The sequence below is a fragment of the Triticum aestivum genome, chromosome 6D (assembly GCF_018294505.1).
Source record: "Triticum aestivum cultivar Chinese Spring chromosome 6D, IWGSC CS RefSeq v2.1, whole genome shotgun sequence".
NCBI lineage: Eukaryota > Viridiplantae > Streptophyta > Magnoliopsida > Poales > Poaceae > Triticum > Triticum aestivum.
Genome location: NC_057811.1, coordinates 267,328,433 through 267,347,949, shown reverse-complemented (window position 1 = coordinate 267,347,949; position 19,517 = coordinate 267,328,433).

The window sequence follows — 19,517 nt, the reverse complement described above, 5'->3', positions numbered from 1 at the left end:
GTCCCTAAGCAATTGACTACTTTACTAGACCGATAGCAAGTTTTATGTGGGAGAGGCCACTGCTAGCATGTCATCCCTGACTTGGAATTCTATGCACTTATGATTGGAACTATTAGCAAGCATCCGCAACTACTAACGTTCATTAAGGTAAAACCCAACCATAGCATTAATATATATTGGTCTCCCTTCAATCCCGTATTCATCAATTTCTATGCTAGGTTGAAGCTTCTGTCACTCTTGCCCTCCAATACATAGTCCTATCATCATACAACTAACCCTATAGTTTGATCCACGTGCGCGCTCATATGATGGGCACCAAAGGACAACAACATAACCACAAGAAAATTAAACCAATCATAGCAATTCACCAATTACCGATAGGACAACGAAAATCACCTCGGACATCATAGGATGGCAACACATCATTGGATAATAATATGAAACATAAAGCACCATGTTCAAGTAGAGGGCACAGCGGGTTGCGGGAGAGTGGACCGCTGAAGATAGATGGGGGAAGGTGATGAAGATGTTGGTGAAGATGACCGAGGTGTTGGTGTAGATTGCGGTGATGATGATGGCCCCGGCGGCGTTCCGGCGCCACCGGGAGAGACGGGGAGAGAGCCCCCTTCTTCTTCTTCCTTGACATTCTCCCTATATGGGAGAAGGGTTTCCCCTCTGGTCCATGGCCTCCATGGCATGGGAGGGGCGAGAGCCCCTCCGAGATTGGATCTGTCTCTCTGTCTCTCTCTGTTTATGCGTTCTCTGATTTTGCCCTTTCACCGTTTCTTAAATTCCCGGAGATCCGTAAGTCCGATTGGGCTGAAATTTGGACACGGTTTTTATCGGGATATTGGCTTTCTTGCGGCGAAAGAAGGGCACGAACTGCCTTACGGAGTGGCCACGAGGGCCCAGGGCGCGCCTGACCCCGTGGGGCATGCCCCCTGGCTCATGGTCCCCTCGGGCATCGTCTCGCGTTGATTCTTCTTCCCAAAAATCACATATATTCCAAAAAAATCTCCGTCAGTTTCTATCCCGTTTGGACTCTGTTTGATATGGATTTTTTGCGGAACAAAAAACATGCAACAAACAGGAACTGGCACTGGGCACTGGATCAATATGTTAGTCCCAAAAATAGTATAAAAAGTTTCCATAAGTATATGAACGTTCTATAATATTGGCATGTAACAATCAAAAATTATAGATACGACGAAGACGTATCAGCATCCCCAAGCTTAATTCATGCTCGTCCTCGAGTAGGTAAATGACTACCTAGCATAATCTTGATCATGTAATCTAATCATGGCATGAATATTAGACACGAGTGATTCAAAGCAATAGTCTATCATTTGACATTAAGACAATAATACTTCAAGCATCTTAATAAAGCAATCATGTCTTTTCAAAATAACATGGCCAAAGAAAATTATCCCTACAAAATCATATGGTCTGGCTATGCTCCATCTGCACCACACAAAATATTCAAATCATGCACAACCCCGATGTCAAGCCAAGCAATTGTTTCATACTTTTGACGTTCTCAAACCTTTTCAACTTTCACGCAATACATGAGCGTGAGCCATGGACATAGCACTATAGGTGGAATAGAATATGATGGTGGAGGTTGTGTGGAGAATACAAAAAGGAATAAGGTCTCACATCGATGCGGCTAATCAACGGGCTATGGAGATGCCCATCAATTGATGTCAATGCGAGGAGTAGGGATTGCCATGCAACGGATGCACTAAGAGCTATAAGTGTATGAAAGCTCAAAATGAAACTAAGTGGGTGTGCATCCAACCTTCTTGCTCATGAAGACCTAGTTTGAGCAAGCCCATCGTTGGAATATACAAGCCAAGTTCTATAATGAAAATTCCCACTAGTATATGAAAGTGATAACTCAAGAGACACTCTATATGAAGAACATGGTGCTATTATGAAGAACAAGTGTGGTAAAAGGATAGTAGCATTGTCCCCCCCCCCTTTTGGGCCTCCTTTTTTTATTTGGCCTTTCTCTTTTTCTTTATTTGGCCTTTCTTTTTTTTATTTGGCCTTTCTCCTTTTTTCGGGACAATGCTCTAACAATGATGATCATCACACTTTTATTTACTTACAACTCAATATTACAACTCGATATCTAGAACAAAGTATGACTCTATATGAATGCCTCTGGCAGTGTACCAGGATGTGCAATGATCTAGCATAGCAAAGATATCAAAAACATCATGCTAGCTATCTTACGATCATGCAAAGCAAGATGACAATAAATGCTCAAGTCATGTATATGATGACGATGGAAGTTGCATGGCAATATATCTCAGAATGGCTATGAAAATGCCATGATAGGTAGGTATGGTGGCTGTTTTTACGAAGATATAAGGAGGCTTATGTGTGACAGAGCGTATCGTATCACGGGGTTTGGATGCACTGGTGAAGTTTGCACCAAGGGAAATGCATGGTACCGAAGAGGCTAGCAATGATGGAAGGGTGAGAGTGCGTATAATCCATGGACTCAACATTAGTCATAAAGAACTCACATACTTATTGCAAAAATCTATTAGTCATTGAAACAAAGTACTACGTGCATGCTCCTAGGGGGATAGATTGGTAGGAAAAGACCATCGCTCGTCCCCGACCGCCACTCATAAGGAAGACAATCAATAATAACCTCATGCTCCAACTTCGTTACATAACGGTTCACCATACGTGCATGCTACGGGAATCACAAACTTCAACACAAGTATTTCTACAATTCACAACTACCCACTAGCATTACTCCAATATCACCATCTTTATATCGCAAAACTATTGCGAGGAATCAAATATATCATATTCAGTGATCTACAAGTTTTATGTAGGATTTTATGACTAACCATGTGAATGACCAATTCCTGTCATCTCTCAATAGATATAAGTGAAGCAAGAGAGTTTAATTCTTTCTACAAAAGATATGCCCACGCTCTAACAAATATAAGTGAAGCAAAAGAGCATTCTACAAATGGCGGTTTTCTATGTGAAGAGAAACAGGCAATCCAAACTTCAAATGATATAAGTGAAGCACATGAAGCATTCTATAAAGCCATACTCAAAAGATATAAGTGAAGTGCAATGAGCATTCTATAAATAAACCATGGACTATCTCATACCAGCATGGTGCATCAAAGAAAAGTGAAAACTAAATGCAAAAGATGCTCCAAAATTTGCACATATCGCATGAACGAAACGAATCCGAAAACATACCGATACTTGTTGAAGAAAGATGGGATGCCTTCCGGGGCATCCCCAAGCTTAGACGCTTGAGTCTCCTTAAATATTTACTTGGGGTGCCTTGGGCATCCCCAAGCTTGAGCTCTTGCCTCTCCTCCTTCTCCTCACATCGAGACATCCTCAATCTTCGAACACTTCATCCACACAAAACTCAACAGAAAGCTCGGTAAGAACCGTTAGTATAATAAAGCAAATCACTACTCTAAGTACTGTTGCAAACCAATTCATATTTTGTTTTTCCATTGTAGCTACTGTAATATAACTTTTCCATGGCTTAATCCACTGATAGAAATTGATAGTTTCATCAAAACAAGCAAACTATGCATCAAAAACAGAATCTGTCTTAAACAGGACAGTCTGTAGTAATGTGAACATTCACCATACTTCTGGTACTCCAACAATCCTGAAAAAATTAGGAAAAATAATAAATTTGTATAGAAAGACAGTGCAAAAAGTTTCAGAACCACTGCACCACACAAACCAACAAGCAATGTAAACATCCTAAAGGAAAATCTTGGCACATTATTTTTATTTTTAAACTTTATAAAAGCACACAACAGAAATAAATGACTCTCTAAAACTTCCGGGTTATCTCCCTGGCAGCGCTTTCTTTAAAGCCATTAAGCTAGGCATATAGTGCTCAAGTAATGGATCCACCCGGATCCCAAGGTATATCAAAGCCAATTTTAATTAACAATAATTTGTGATTTAGTAGTGAGCACAAAGTAACATATATCATGCAACAACGAAGTCTAACTCTCTTCCTATGCATCGGCATGTCATAAAAGAACAATTCATGCACACATAGTAAAGTTCAATGCATAGTATAAACAGTTTCTTGCAATTTTATCATATTGGAAACATGGAGAGGCGGAGATGTAGTTCCTCTGTCATAATAATTGCAAGTAGGAGCAGCAAGCACATGCATGTTATATCTATCAAAATCATCATGTGTAGTAGTAAAATGCAACCCATCAATATAATCCTTAATAAGGGCAAACTTCTCCGATATAGTGTAGTCAAGAGAATTCAAAAAGATAATAGAACTATCATGTGTGGTTGCAATAGCAACAATTTTATGTCTAACATAAGGAACTATAGCAAGTTCATCTCCATAAGCATAATTCATATTGGCATCTTGGCCACAAGCATAGCAAGCATCATCAAAAGGGATATTTCAAAAGAATCAACGGGATCATAACAATCATCATAGCAATCATCCTTCGGTAAATTCGAAGGGAAATTAAATAATGTATGAGTTGGCGAGTTACTCTCATTAGAAGGTGGGCACGGGTAGCAAATCCGCTCTTCCTCCTTTTGTTCTTGGCTCTCCTCATCATCTTTTTCATCCAATGAGCTCATAGTTTCATCAATTCCTTCTTCCATAGACTCCTGCAAAATATTAGTCTCTTCTTGGACAGCGGAGGAGTCCTCAATATATGGTTTAACATAGGCATTAGAAGCATAATTATCATAACAATATTTAAGTATGGCAAATTTTTCAGATTTGTAAAGAGTAGCATCATACGTTTCAATCAAAGAAGCAATTTCATAAGCACCCTTAAAAGAAACAAATTCTTCAATTTGTTGAACATCATAGTAATTATAAAAACCCTTAGCATTGGAAGATACGATTCCATTATCACTAAACTCACATTGGTAGGGAAGGTGTTTCTTAGGGTTTTTAGAACAACAAGTAACATCATATATTTCACATAAATTCCAAGCATTACATTGCAAATGATGAATTTGATCCAGCAAAAGTTTCCCTTTTTCAGATATGCGGTGTCGCACGTAACAAGCATGCTCATCTAAAGATTTGCCCTCAACTAAGCTAGTTGGGGTTTCAGCATGAGCACATAGGGATCGAAGATGATCCAAGTAAAAAGCTTCAGGAGTGTGATAGATTTTGAGTGGTTCTTCAACCATTGGTGTAGTAGGTACAACTAATTTTTTTGGTATTTTGCGTTTCCTACCCATAACTAAAGATAGAGAACAACTTAGAAGAGAAAATAAAAATTACTTAGTGATAAAGCAAACAAGCACACACGAGAATATTCACCCCACGCTATTGCTCCCCGGCAACCGCGCCAGAAAAAGGTCTTGATAACCAACAAGTATAGGGGGTCAATTGTAGCCTCTTTTGATAAGTAAGAGTGTCGAACCCAACGAGGAGCTAAAGGTAGAACAAATATTCCCTCAAGTTCTATCGACCACCGATACAACTCTACGCAAGCTTAATGTTCGCTTTACCTAGAACAAGTATGACACTAGAAGTACTTTGTAGGTGTTGTTGGATAGGTTTGCAAGATAATAAAGAGCGCGTAAATAAAAACTAGGGGTTGTTCAGTTAAAGAAGCAATAAAGTTAGTATAGAGAGTGTGGAAAAGTGGTGGTAAGAGTTGCGAAATTGTCCCTAAGCAATTGACTACTTTACTAGACCGATAGCAAGTTTTATGTGGGAGAGGCCACTGCTAGCATGTCATCCCTGACTTGGAATTCTATGCACTTATGATTGGAACTATTAGCAAGCATCCTCAACTACTAACATTCATTAAGGTAAAATCAAACCATAGCATTAAGATATATTGGTCCCCCTTCAATCCCGTATGCATCAATTTCTATAGTAGGTTGAAGCTTCTGTCACTCTTGCCCTCCAATACATAGTCCTATCAACATACAACTAACCCTATGGTGTGATCCACGCGCACGCTCATATGATGGGCACCAAAGTACAGCAACATAACCACAAGCAAATTAAACAAATCATAGCAATTCACCAATTACAGATAGGACAACGAAAATCTACTCGGACATCATAGGATGGCAACACATCATTGGATAATAATATGAAGCATAAAGCACCATGTTCAAGTAGAGGGCACAGCGGGTTGCGGGAGAGTGGACTGCTGTAGATAGATGGGGGAAGGTGATGAAGATGTTGGTGAAGATGACGGAGGTGTTGGTGTAGATTGTGGTGATGATGATGGCCCCGGCAGCGTTCCGGCGCCACCGGGAGAGAGGGGGAGAGAGCCCCCTTCTTCTTCTTCCTTGACCTTCTCCCCAGATGGGAGAAGGGTTTCCCCTCTGGTCCATGGCCTCAATAGCATGGGAGGGGAAAGAGCCCCTCCGAGATTGGATCTGTCTCCCTGTCTCTCTCTGTTTCTGCGTTCTCTGATTCTGCCCTTTCACCGTTTCTTAAATTCCTAGAGATTCGTAACTCCGATTGGGCTGAAATTTGGACACGATTTTTATCTAGATATTGGCTTTCTTACGGCGAAAGAAGGGCACCAACCGCCTTACGGAGTGGCCACGAGGGCCCAGGGCGTGCCTGACCCCTTGGGGCGCGCCCCTGCCTCATGGCCCCTCGGGCATCCTCTCGCGTTGATTCTTCTTCCCAAAAATCACATATATTCCAAAAAAAATCTCCGTCAGTTTTTGTCCCATTTGGACTCTGTTTGATATGGATTTTCTGCGAAACAAAAACATGCAACAAACAAGAACTGGCACTGGGCACTGGATCAATATGGTAGTCCCAAAAATAGTATAAAAAGTTGCCAAAAGTATATGAAAGTTGTATAATATTGGCATGGAACAATCAAAAATTATAGATACGATGGAGACGTATCAACGTATCAGCATCCCCAAGCTTAATTCCTGCTCGTCCTCAAGTACGTAAGTGATAAAATAAATAATTTATGAAGTGTGAATGCTAGCATAGTGCATAAATTTGATCAGTAATACTTCCAAACACTTTTTCTAGCATCATTTTATATCATAAACAGTAGCTCATCTCATAAAACTTCTCATGATCAAGTAACAAGATATTCACATGTTAGGGTATAGACCACAAAGTTTCTTGAAAACTAACAAACTATGCTTTCACTCACCAAACAATTGCAATTCATCTTATTTTCAGGAGTGTCTATCTAAGAGCTTTGATTTAGCAAATTCCACATACTCAACTATCATATAGTCTTCCATGATTGATAACACTCAAAGCATATGTTTAGAACAAATAGCATCCGTTGAACACAGAGAAAGATAGGGGCTTAATGTTTCGCCCCCCAACTTATTTATCATATAGATAATTGTCAACAATAATAATTCATGATCAAATATATTTGAATGGCCATATATTCTTGGATCTTTCCCCACCACATGATGCTTGCCAACTAAAGAATAATTGAGGTTGAACTAAGAAGGAATACTAATTACTCTTGCATAAAATTAAATACATGAAATTAAAAGATAGGCCCTTCGCAGAGGGAAGCAGAGGTTGTCATGCGCTTTTTATTTTTGGATGTGCAAACTCTTAATGCAAAGGAACGTCTTGCCCTTTGTGATAGCAACCTTTATTATGCAGTTTGTCGCTTTTATTTCTTTACCATCACAAGTTCGTACAACACTTATTTTCCCTTACAATAAAAGATCATACATATTTAGGAGCAATTTTTATTGCTTTTTGCACCGATGATTACTTACTTGAAGGATCTTATTCAATCCATAGGTGGATATGGTGGACACTCATGGCAAGAAACAGGGTTTAAAGGTTTTTGGATGCACAAATAGTATCTCTACTTAGTACAAATTTTGGCTAGCAAAAGATCCTAAGCAAGCACCACATGTTGGAGGATCCATAACAATATAACTTCTATACAAATATACCCAAACATAACTCATTACGTTGTCTTCCTTGTCCAACTTCAACTAATTTGCTCAAGTTTGAAAATAATTAATGGGGTTCACAATCATAGAAGTTGTCCAAGATATTATATTTATATGTGAAATCTCTCTTCCTTCAATATTCTTTCATGAATTGTTCAAGTGACCAATGTTATGTTTGTTAACTTTCAATAAATTTTACCACCTATAGTTCATATATGTGAAGTCATTAATTCCCATGGGACAAGCATATGAAACATATATAGTTTCGGATTTATGATATTCAATTTATTCAGCCATTTACTCATAGGATATAAGGGAAGCACAGGTGTAAATGACAAAACTACTCCAAAAGATATAAGTGAAGATCAATGAGTAGTCAAATAGTTAAACATCCATGTGAGGACTCTCTCTCTCATTCAAGATTTCAGATCCAATGATTTTATTCAAATAGATAGTAAAATGAAAATATGCTCCAAGCAGAACACATATCATGTGACAAATAAAAATATAGCTCCGAGTAAGGTATACCGATTTGAAGACGAAAGAGGGGATGCCTTCCGGGGTATCCCCATGCTTAGGAGCTTGAGTATTCCTTGAATATTACCTTGGGGTGCCTTGGTCATCCCCAAGCTTAGGGTTTTTCCACTCCTTATTCTCCTCATATCGACATCTCACTCAAAACATGAAAACTTCAATCATACAAAACTTAACGGAACTTCATGAGATGGGTTAGTATGATAAAGACAAAGCATTCGCTTTGGTACTGTCAAGATAGCATTCATAATTGTTCTCACACAATGCCTACTGTACCATATCATTTCTACAATTTATATTGAGCAATATAAGCCATAGAAACGAGAAAACAAGCAAACTATGCATTGAAAACAGAATCTGTCCGAACCAGAACAGTCTGTAATGATCTATACAACAACCATACTTCTGCTCCTCCAAAACTTCTGAAAATTAGGAAAACATAGGAAATTTGTATATCAATCTTTTGTAAAAAATGTACATCAAAAGTACGCTTCTGTGATTTTTTAAAATTCTGGCAATGAGCACAAAAGTTTCTGTTTTTCAGCAAGATCAAATCAACTACCACCATAGATCATCCCAAAGGTCTTACTTGGCACGTCATTGAAACAAAATCTATAAAACATGATTACTACAGTAGCATAATCATTAGTACACACAAAAACAGTAGGGGTAAATATTGGGTTGTCTCCCAACAAGCGGTTTTCTTTAATGCCTTTAGCTAGGCATGATATTTTAATGATACTCTTCCAAGCCCAATTCTGATGATAATTTTATTCATACTCTAAAAGATATAAGTGAAGTTCATAGAGCATTCTACAATTTATATAGATTGAACAATATCCAAGCTCAAAATATATAAGTGAAGCACATGAAGTATTCTATAAAGCCATACTCAAAAGATTTCAGTGAAGCACAAAAAGCATTCTATAAAGCCATAATCAAAAGATTTAAGTGAAGCACATGAATCATTCTATAAATCTATGAAGGACTATCTCATACTAGCATGGTGCATAAAGTAAAAGAAAAAAAAAACACAAAAGACGCATATCATGTGAACAAAACAAAAACCGAGATATACCGATAATTGTTGAAGAAGAAGGATGGGATGCCAACCGGGGCATCCTCAAGCTTAGATGCTTGAGTATCCTTGAAATATTTACTTGGGGTGCCTTGGGCATCCCCAAGCTTGAACTCTTGCCTCTCCTTATTGTTCTCATATCGATAACTCCTCGATCTTCGAACACTTCATCCACACAAAACTTAACTAAAAACCTTGTGAGATTCGTCAGTATAATAAAGCAAATCACTACCTTTAGGTACTGTTGTAAACTCATTCCAATTTCATATTAGCATTATATCTACTATATTCCAACTTTACCATGGTTCATACCACCCGATACAACCCATAGATTCATCAAAATAAGCGAGTAACACATAGAAGCAGAATCTGTCAAAAACAGAACAATCTGTAGTAATCTGGAAACTTCGTATACTTTTGTTACTCGAAAAATTCTAAAAACTTAGTACAATCTAAATTTTTTCCATAGCTGTACTGTGTAATAATTTCAAGATTTTATTGCGCTCCAGTAAAAAATGTAAATTCAATTACTACAGCAAAAGTTTCTGTTTTTTCTGCTGCACCAAACAAGCAATTTAAACATTCTAAACATAATCCTTGGTACATTATTTTTATAATAGAATGGATATATACAAGGGGATAATTATTTTTGAGAAACTTCCATGAAAAATTATACATTGTTTCCATGAGCATGAACACAAGTATTCAAGGTCGACCCTCACTTCTCCAATGCATAACCTTCCAATCACTTCTCTTTTTGAAAAATGTTTTTAGGCATAAGAGGCAAGTAATTTTTTTGTATTTTGCATTCTTTTAAATTTTTTGTTTGTTTCACCCACAACTAAAGAAAACAAAAACAAAAGGGAAAACAAAATCTACTTAGTTAGGAAAGCAAACAAGCACACACGAGAATATCAACCCCACGCTATTGCTCCCCGACAATGGCGCCAGAAAAGAGCTTGATAATCCCCAAGTGCAAGGAATCATCGTAGCAATTTCCAAAGGTGGAAGTGATAATTATGGAGTGTCAAACTCACAAGGATCTAAAGGTAAGATCAATATTCTCTCAAGTCCTATCTGCCACTGATACGACTCTACGTACACTGAATGTTTGTTTTCATCTAGAAACGAAAAATAAAGCTAACTTGTGGGTATAAAGAGGATAGCCTTGCATGATATCGGAGAGCTAAAATATAAAATAGATAATGTTAACATAAAGTTAGAATATGTTATAATATATTACAAATAGCAAGTGTGGAATAATGATGGATCGGTGTGCATATATCCTAGGCAATTGTTAACAAGATCGGTAATCATTGTTGCAATTTTATATGAGGGAGAGGCATAAGCTAACATACTTTCTCTACTTGGATCATATGCACTTATGATTGGAACTCTAGCAAGCATCTGCAACTACTAAAGATCATTAAGGTAAAACCCAACCATAGCATTAAAGTATCAAGTCCCCTTTATCCCATACGCAACAACCCCCATACTCGGGTTTAAGCTTCTGTCACTCTACCAACCCACTATAAGTGAATCATGAATGTATTGCAACACCCTACAGCGGAAATCCTTCATGTGTTCGTGGCACGGAAGGCACCATAGGACAGCACCAAAATAAAACATACAACTCAAACCAATCTAGATCATCAATCAACCCAAAAGACAAAAGAAATCTACTCAAAACATCATAGCATGGCAACAAATTGTTGGATCATAATACGTGGCATAAAGCACCATGTTCAAGTAGGGGATTACAGCAGGTGCGGGAGAGTGGACCGCTTAAAAGAGATGAGGAATGTGATGAAGATGGTGATGTTGATGAAGACGATCACCGCGGTGATGGTTCCCCTAGCGGCACTCCGGCACCACCGAGTGATAGGGGGAGAGTCTCGCCCTTTGCTTCCTCATACATGGCCTCCCCCAAGATGGGGAGAAGTTCTCCCTCTGGTCCTTGGCTTCCATTGTGATGATTGCCCCCTCCGCCTTCCTCCTCCATGGCCTCCGGTGATGATGGCCCCCTCCGGCAGGGTGCCGGAGAGGGCCTAGATTGAGTTTTCGTGGCTATAGAGGCTTGCGGCGGCGGAACTTCCGATGTAGGGTTCTTTTCGGAGGTTTGGGTATTTATTAGAAGTTTTGGTGTCGGTCTCGCGTCAAGGGGGTGCCCGAGGGGCCCACAAGCCGTAGGGGGCCCCCTACCCCCCAGGGCATGCCCTGACGGCTTGTGGCCACCTCGGTCACTCCCTGGCCCAGCTCCAGTGCTTCGCGGGTCTCTTTTGGTTCATAAAAAATCCCCGTAAATTTTCAGCTCATTCCGAGAACTTTTATTTCTTCACAAAAAAGACACCACGGTAGTTCTACTAAAAACAGCGTCAGTCCGGGTTAGTTCTAATCAAATCGTACCAAAACCATATAAAATTGTTGTAAACATGGCATGAATACTTCGTAAATTATAGATACGTTGGAGACGTATCAGGGCCCGAGTGCCATGATTTCAGATCTGAAACCTTTATGTTTCCGTGAATATATTTGTGTTCTTGATCCTATCTTGCCAGTTATACGCACCTATTACGTGTTATGATCAGCATGCCCCAAGGTGACAATAATTGGGATTCTTTCCAGTGATTAGCATAGTTTTAGGAGTTCCCGTATTCACTATGTGTTAATACTTTGTTCCAGCTCTCTATTAAAAGGAGGCCTTAATATCCCTTAGTTTCCTTATGGACCCCGTTTCCACGGGAGGGTAGGACAAAAGATGTCATGCGAGTTCTTATCGCAAGCACGTATGACTATATGCGGAATACATGCCTACATTACATTGATGAATTGGAGCTAGTTCTGTATCACCTTAGGTTATAACTGTTACATGATGAATGGCATCCAACATAATTATTCATCACCGATCTAGTGCCTATGAGCTTTTGATATATTGATCTTCGCTAAGTTACTATTGTTGTTGCTGCTGTTACAATTGCTACAAAATTATTACTGCTACTGTTACAGTTACCGTTGCTATCATTACCACTGCTATCAAACTATCATATTACTATGCTACTGATCACTTTGCTAAAGATATTTAATTCTCCATGTGTGGTTGAATTGACGACTCAACTGCTAATACTTGCAAATATTCTTTGGCTCCCCTTGTGTCGAATCAATAAATTTGGGTTGTATACTCTACCCTCGAAAACTGTTGCAATCACCTATACTTGTGGGTTATCTGCAAGGCGCGCTAGACTTAGCTTTCGTGGCGTAATGCGGCGTGGTGCCCTCCACAGGGAACAACTTGCCAGGAATGCTTGCTCATGAAGCCCCCTTTGCCACAGGGCGTTACCCGTGTGGCCGCATGAGGAGGGGGCCCCTAGGTCTCCGGTGCCCTGCATCAGTGAGATTGCCAATTTTTTGCAAATAATGAGGCGGCGTGCGCTCGTGAAGTTGCTTGTGGGTACCATGAAGGGAGATAAGCAGCAAGGACCTTTGTGAGGTGACGTGCACGGGAGCATGCCCATCAGCCAAAGCTCGGTCGCTTGGGTTTGGTGGCGCTGCTGGGTCTGACCCAAGCATATGCACCGTGTCTAGCCCCTGCTCGCGTGATGCGCAGAAGGAAGATCGCGAGTGCGCGCGCCTCCTAAGGTCACTATGACAAGCACTTGCAATACTTATGAAATGAAGTTTTACTGATGCACAAAAAGGTGTACTCCTTTAGGAAGTCTTTGATTTTCACGGCCTGACGCCCGGCGCATCGTCGACGCATGCCTCGGCATTCCTTCCCGCTTGGGGCTCCAGACTCATGCGCAATAGCCTCACAAAGGCGTCCCCCATGCTCTCCAGGCCGAAGGGCATGCGCATGTAGCAAAGTAGGTCCCCGATCCGAGCGGTCCATGGAAAGAGGAAAGGGTCCTTGAAATATGCCTTGTTGAGGTTGCTGAAGTCGACACATATGCACTTGCTGCCATTTGCCTTGGGGACAACTACGGGGGTGGCAATCCATTTGGGGTGGAGCACCTCGCGGATGATTTCCTCCTCTTGTAGCTTCTCTACCTCCTACACGATGAATTGTTGCTTCTCAGGTGTCTGGCGCCGTACCTTTTGCTTCACGGGTCGTGCATTGGGGAATGATACGTCTCCAACGTATCTATAATTTTTTATTGTTCCATGCTATTATATTATTTTTTTGGATGTTTTATATGAATTTATATGTTATTTTATATGATTTTTGGGACTAACCTATTAACATAGAGCCCAGTGCTAGTTTCTGTTTTTTCCTTGTTTTTGAGTTTCGCAGAAAATGAATATCAAACGGAGTCCAATTAACCTGGAAATTTACGGAGAATATTTTTGGAAAATATAAAAAATACTAGAACGAAAATATATCGGAGAGGAGTCCCGAGGCTACCACAAGGGTGGAGGGCACCCCCTAGGGTGCGCCCCCCATCCTTGCCATCGCCTCATGGGCCCCTTTGACTTGTCCCCGACGCCAACACTTCCTATAAATCTGAAAACCTCCAGAACATAAACAAGATCGGGAGTTCCGCCGACGCAAGCCTCTGTAGCCATGAAAAACCAATCGGGATCCTGTTTCGGCACCCTGCCGGAGGGGGAAACCATCACCGGTGGCCATCTTCATCATCCTGGTGCTCTCCATGATGTGGATGGAGTAGTTCACCCTCGGGGCTGAGGGTATGTACCAGTAGTTACGTGTTTGATCTCTCTCTCTCTCTCCCTCGTGTTCTTGCTTTGGCACGGTCTTGATGTACCGTGAGTTTTAATATGGTGTTTCTCCCCCTCTACATTCTTGTGATGAATTGAGTTTTACCTTTGAGGTTTGACTATTATCGGATTGAATACTATTATAGATTTGAGAACATTTGATGTATGTCTTGCGTGGTATACCTGTGGTCACAATGGGGTATTGTATTGATTCACTTGATGCATGTTTTGGCACTCAACTCGCAGATTCCCAAGGTAACATTGGGGTAATTTATGCATAGGGGTTGATCCATGTTTTCGCCCTTGTTTCTCTGGTAGAAATCTTGGGGTACTCTTTGAGGTTCTCTATGTTGGATTGAATATTATGAATCTGAAGTTGTTTGATGCATATCATATAGTTGGCCCACGGATACTTGTGGTGACATTGGAGTATCTAGGTGACATTAGGGTTGATTGATGTGTGTTGTATAGTGTTATTTTACTAGGAACTCTAGGGTTGTTTGTGACACTTATAGGAATAGCCCAACGGATTGATCGGAAAGAATAACTATGAGGTGGTTTCGTACCCTACAAGAAATTTCATCTTATGTTCTCCGCAATAGGAACTTTGCAGTGGCTTTTGTCGCACGTTGAGGGATTTCCATATGATCTAATTATGTTATCATTGTTGACAGAACTTGCACTAGTGAAAGTATGAACCCTAGGCCTTGTTTTCAAGCATTGCAATACCTTTTGTGCTCACTTTTATCGCTTGCTACCTTGCAGTTTTTATATTTTCAGATTACAAAAACATATATCTACCATCCATATTACACGTATATCACAATCTCTTCGCCGAACTAGTGCACCTATACAATTTGCCATTGTATTGGGTGTGTTGGTGACACAAGAGACTCTTTTTTATTTGGTTGCAGGGTTGTTTGAGAGAGACCATCTTCATCCTACGCCTCCCACGACTTGATAAACCTTAGGTCATCCACTTGAGGGAAATTTGCTACTGTCCTACAAAACTCTGCATTTGGAGGCCCAACAACGTATACAAGAAGAAAGGTTGCATAGTAGACATCAAGCTCTTTTTTGGTGCTATTGCCAGGGAGGTTGGTGCTTGAAGGTATATCTTTAGATCTTGCAATTGAATCTTTTAGTTTCTTGTTTTATCACTAGTTTAGTCTATAAAAGAAAACTACAGAAAAAATGGAATTGAGGTTGCCTCATATGCTTCATCTTTTTAATGTCTTTCATGAAAGTAAGGATTCCGATAATTGTGCCAAAGTGTTAGAAGAAGAATGCAATAAAATGTTTGGCACTAAATCTTTCAATGATGAGCATGATTGCAATGTTTTTAGTATGAATTTCTTGAATATCCATGATGCTAATGACATGCAAAGCCATAAGCTTGGGGATGCTATGTTTGATGTAGATGATATTTTTTTGTCCCCCATGTTTTGGTGAGCAAATTTATTATGATGATGGCATGCCTCCTATTTATGATGATTATATTGATGAAAGTGGGTTTGGAAGAGTGTCAACTCTAGGTACTAATGATCCCACTATTTTGGAGGGTGTTGAATCTTCTCATAATATTGATAAAAGTGGATTTGGAGAGGTCATGACTTTATTTAGTGATGAATCCACTATTTCGGAAGAGGTTCCAATTGATTATGAGAACAAAATTGCTATCTATGATGATTATTGTGATGACATGTATGCTATAAATAATAATGATAACCATGAAACTTGTCATCATGATTTTAATTTTCAATTGGATTATGCCTCACATGATAGTTATTTTGTTGAGTTTGCTCCCACTACTATTGATGAGAATAGATTTGCTTATGTGCAGAGTAATAAATTTTCTATGCTTGTGGATCATGAAAATAATGCTTTATGTGATCATTATATTGTTGAATTCATTCATTATGCTACTGAAAATTATTATGAGAGAGGAACATATGCTTCTACATATTGCAATAATATCAAGTTTCCTCTCTATGTGTTGAAAGTTTTGAAGTCATGCTTGTTTTGCCTTCCTATGCTAGTTGATTCTTGTTCCCATAAGTTGTTTGCTCACAAAATCACTATGCATAGGAAGTGGGTTAGACTTAAATGTGTTAGTCATATGCTTCATGATGCTCCCGTTATGTTTCAAATCCTATCTCTTATGTGAGCATCATTGACATCATCATGCCTATCTAGAAAGGCATTAAAGAAAAGTGCTTGTTGGGAGACAACCCAACACCATTACCTATTGTTTTTGTGTGTTCACATGATTAAGCTACTGTATTAATCATGTTTTATATCTTTTTGTTTCAATGAAGTGCCAAGTAAAGACTTTAGGATAGTGTGGATGATAGTTGACTTGATTCTGTGCAAAAACATAAACTTTTGCTCTCAGTCTAGGAATTTTGAAAATTCATTGGAACGTGCTTTTAATCTGAATTTTTTTACAAAAGATTGATATACAAATTGTCTAGATTGTCATAATGTTTCAGAGTTTTTTGAGTTACAGAAGTATGATTTCAATTCAGATCTTTACAAACTGTTCTGTTTTTGACAGATTCTATTTTCGATGCATAGTTTGCTTGTTTTCTAATTTCTATGGCTTATATTGCCTGATATAAATTGTAGAAATGATAGGTTACAGCAGGAATCATGTGAGAAAAATTATGAATCTTGTCTTGACAGTACCAAAGTGAATGATTTGTTTTATTATACTAACGGAGCTTACGAGTTTTCTGTTGTGGCGTTTTCAAGTTTTGGGCAAAGTTTTGATGGACTACGGAATAAAGAGTGGCAAGAGCCTAAGCTTGGGGATGCCCAAGGCACCCCAAGGTAATACTCAAGGACAACCAAGCATCTAAGCTTGGGGATGCCACGGATGACATCCCCTCTTTCGTCTTTGTTCATCAGTAACCTTACTTGGAGCTATATTTTTATTGACCACATGATGTGTGTTTTGCTTGGAGCGTCATTTTATTTTATTAGTATTTTCTTGCTGCTATTTAGAATAATGTTTTTAATCTTTTAGTTCAATAAAAAGGCAAGTGTAGCCTTTACCATGCTTATTTTCCAAGTCTATATGTTGCTGTTTTGAAAACAGAAAGTTTTCTATCATTGTCTGAATTCTTCTGGAAAGTCAAATGTGGTAAAATCTTGAAATTTTTACACAATGAGTAACAGCAAATTTTCTACAGTGTGGAAAGTTTTCATAATTTTTGGAGTTAGGGAAGTATGTTTCTTCTTGCATTCTTTACAGATTGTTCTGTTTAGACAGATTGCTGTTATGTTTGCATAGTTTGCATATGTTTGCTTGTTTAATGATTCTATTTGAGGATAAGAGTCTTAAATATGCAGAGGAATTTAGTATGCAATGTCAAATTATAATTTTAGTCATTTTCTACAGTAGAGAATGATAAGGTTTTGCGTTGATTTATACTAACTTATCTCACGAGTTCTTGTTGAGTTTTGTGTGGATGAAGTTTTTAAGATTTAGGGAAACCGCGATATGAAAGGAATTAAGGAGACACAAAATCTCAAGCTTGGGGATGCCCAAGGCATCCCAAGTTAATATTTCAAGAAGTCTCAAGCATCTAAGCTTGTGGATGCCTTGGTTGGCATCCCACCTTTCTTCTTCAACAACTATCGGTCAGTTTTGGTTGAGCCTAAGTTTTGGCTTCTTCACATGCTATGTGCTATCCTTGCAATGTTATTTTATTTTGTTTTGCTTGTTGTTTGAATAAAGTACTTAAGATCTGAAATTTTTAAATGTTAGAGAGTCTGCACATAGTTACATAATTATTCGACTACTCATTGATCTTCACTTATATCTTTTGGAGTAGTTTGTCATTTGCTGTAGTGCTTCACTTATATCTTTTTAGAGCACGGCGGTAGTTTTATTTTGAAGAAATTGTTGAACTCTCATGCTTCACTTTATTATTTTGAGAGTCTCTAAACAGCATGGTAATTTGCTTTGGTTATGAATTTAGTCCTAATATGATGGGCATCCAAGAGGGATATAATAAAAACTTTCATATAAAGTGCATTGAATACTATGAGAAGTTTGATTCCTTATGATTGTTTTCAGATATGAAGATGGTGATATTAGAGTCATGCTAGTGAGTAGTTGTGAATTTGATAAATACTTGTGTTAAGGTTTGTGATTCCCGTAGCATGCACGTATGGTGAACCGTTATGTACCGAAGTTGGAGCATGAGGTATTTATTGATTGTCTTCCTTATGAGTGGCGGTCGGGGACGAGCGATGGTCTTTTCCTACCAAACTATCCTCCTAGGAGCATGCGCGTAGTACTTTGTTTTGATAATTAATAGCTATAAGTATGTGAGTTCTTTCTGACTAATGTTGAGTCCATGGATTATACGCACTCTCACCCTTCCACCATTGCTAGCCTCTCTAGTATCGCGCAACTTTCGACGGTACCATACACCCACCATAAACCTTCCTCAAAACAGCCACCATACCTACCTATTATGGCATTTCCATAGCCATTCTGAGATATATTGCCATGCAACTTTCCACTGTTCTGTTTATTATGACACGCTCCATCATTGTCATATTGCTTTGCATGATCATGTAGTTGAGATCGTATTTGTGGCAAAGCCACCATTCATAATTCTTTCATACATGTCACTCTTGATTCATTGCACATCCCGGTACACCGCCGGAGGCATTCATATAGAGTCATATTTTGTTCTAAGTATCAAGTTTGTAATTCTTGAGTTGTAAAGTAAATAAAAGTGTGATGATCTTCATTATTAGAGCATTGTCCCATGTGAGGAAAAAAAGTGAAGGCCCAAAAAAATAAAAAATAAAAAAATGAGAGAAAAGAGAGAAGGGGCAATGCTACTATCCTTTTACCACACTTGTGCTTCAAAGTAGCACCATGATCTCCATGATAGAGAGTCTCCTATGTTGTCACTTTCATATACTAGTGGGAATTTTTCATTATAGAACTTGGCTTGTATATTCCAACGATGGGCTTCCTCAAATGCCCTAGGTCTTCACGAGCAAGAAAGTTGGATGCACACCCACTTAGTTTCTTTTTGAGATTTCATAAACTTATAGCTCTAGTGCATCCGTTGCATGGAAATCCCTACTCACTCACATTGATATCTATTGATGGTCATCTCCATAGCCCGTTGATACGCCTAGTTGATGTGAGACTATCTCCTTATTTTTGTCTTCTCCACAACCACCATATTCTATTCCACCTATAGTGCTATGTCCATGGCTCACGCTCATG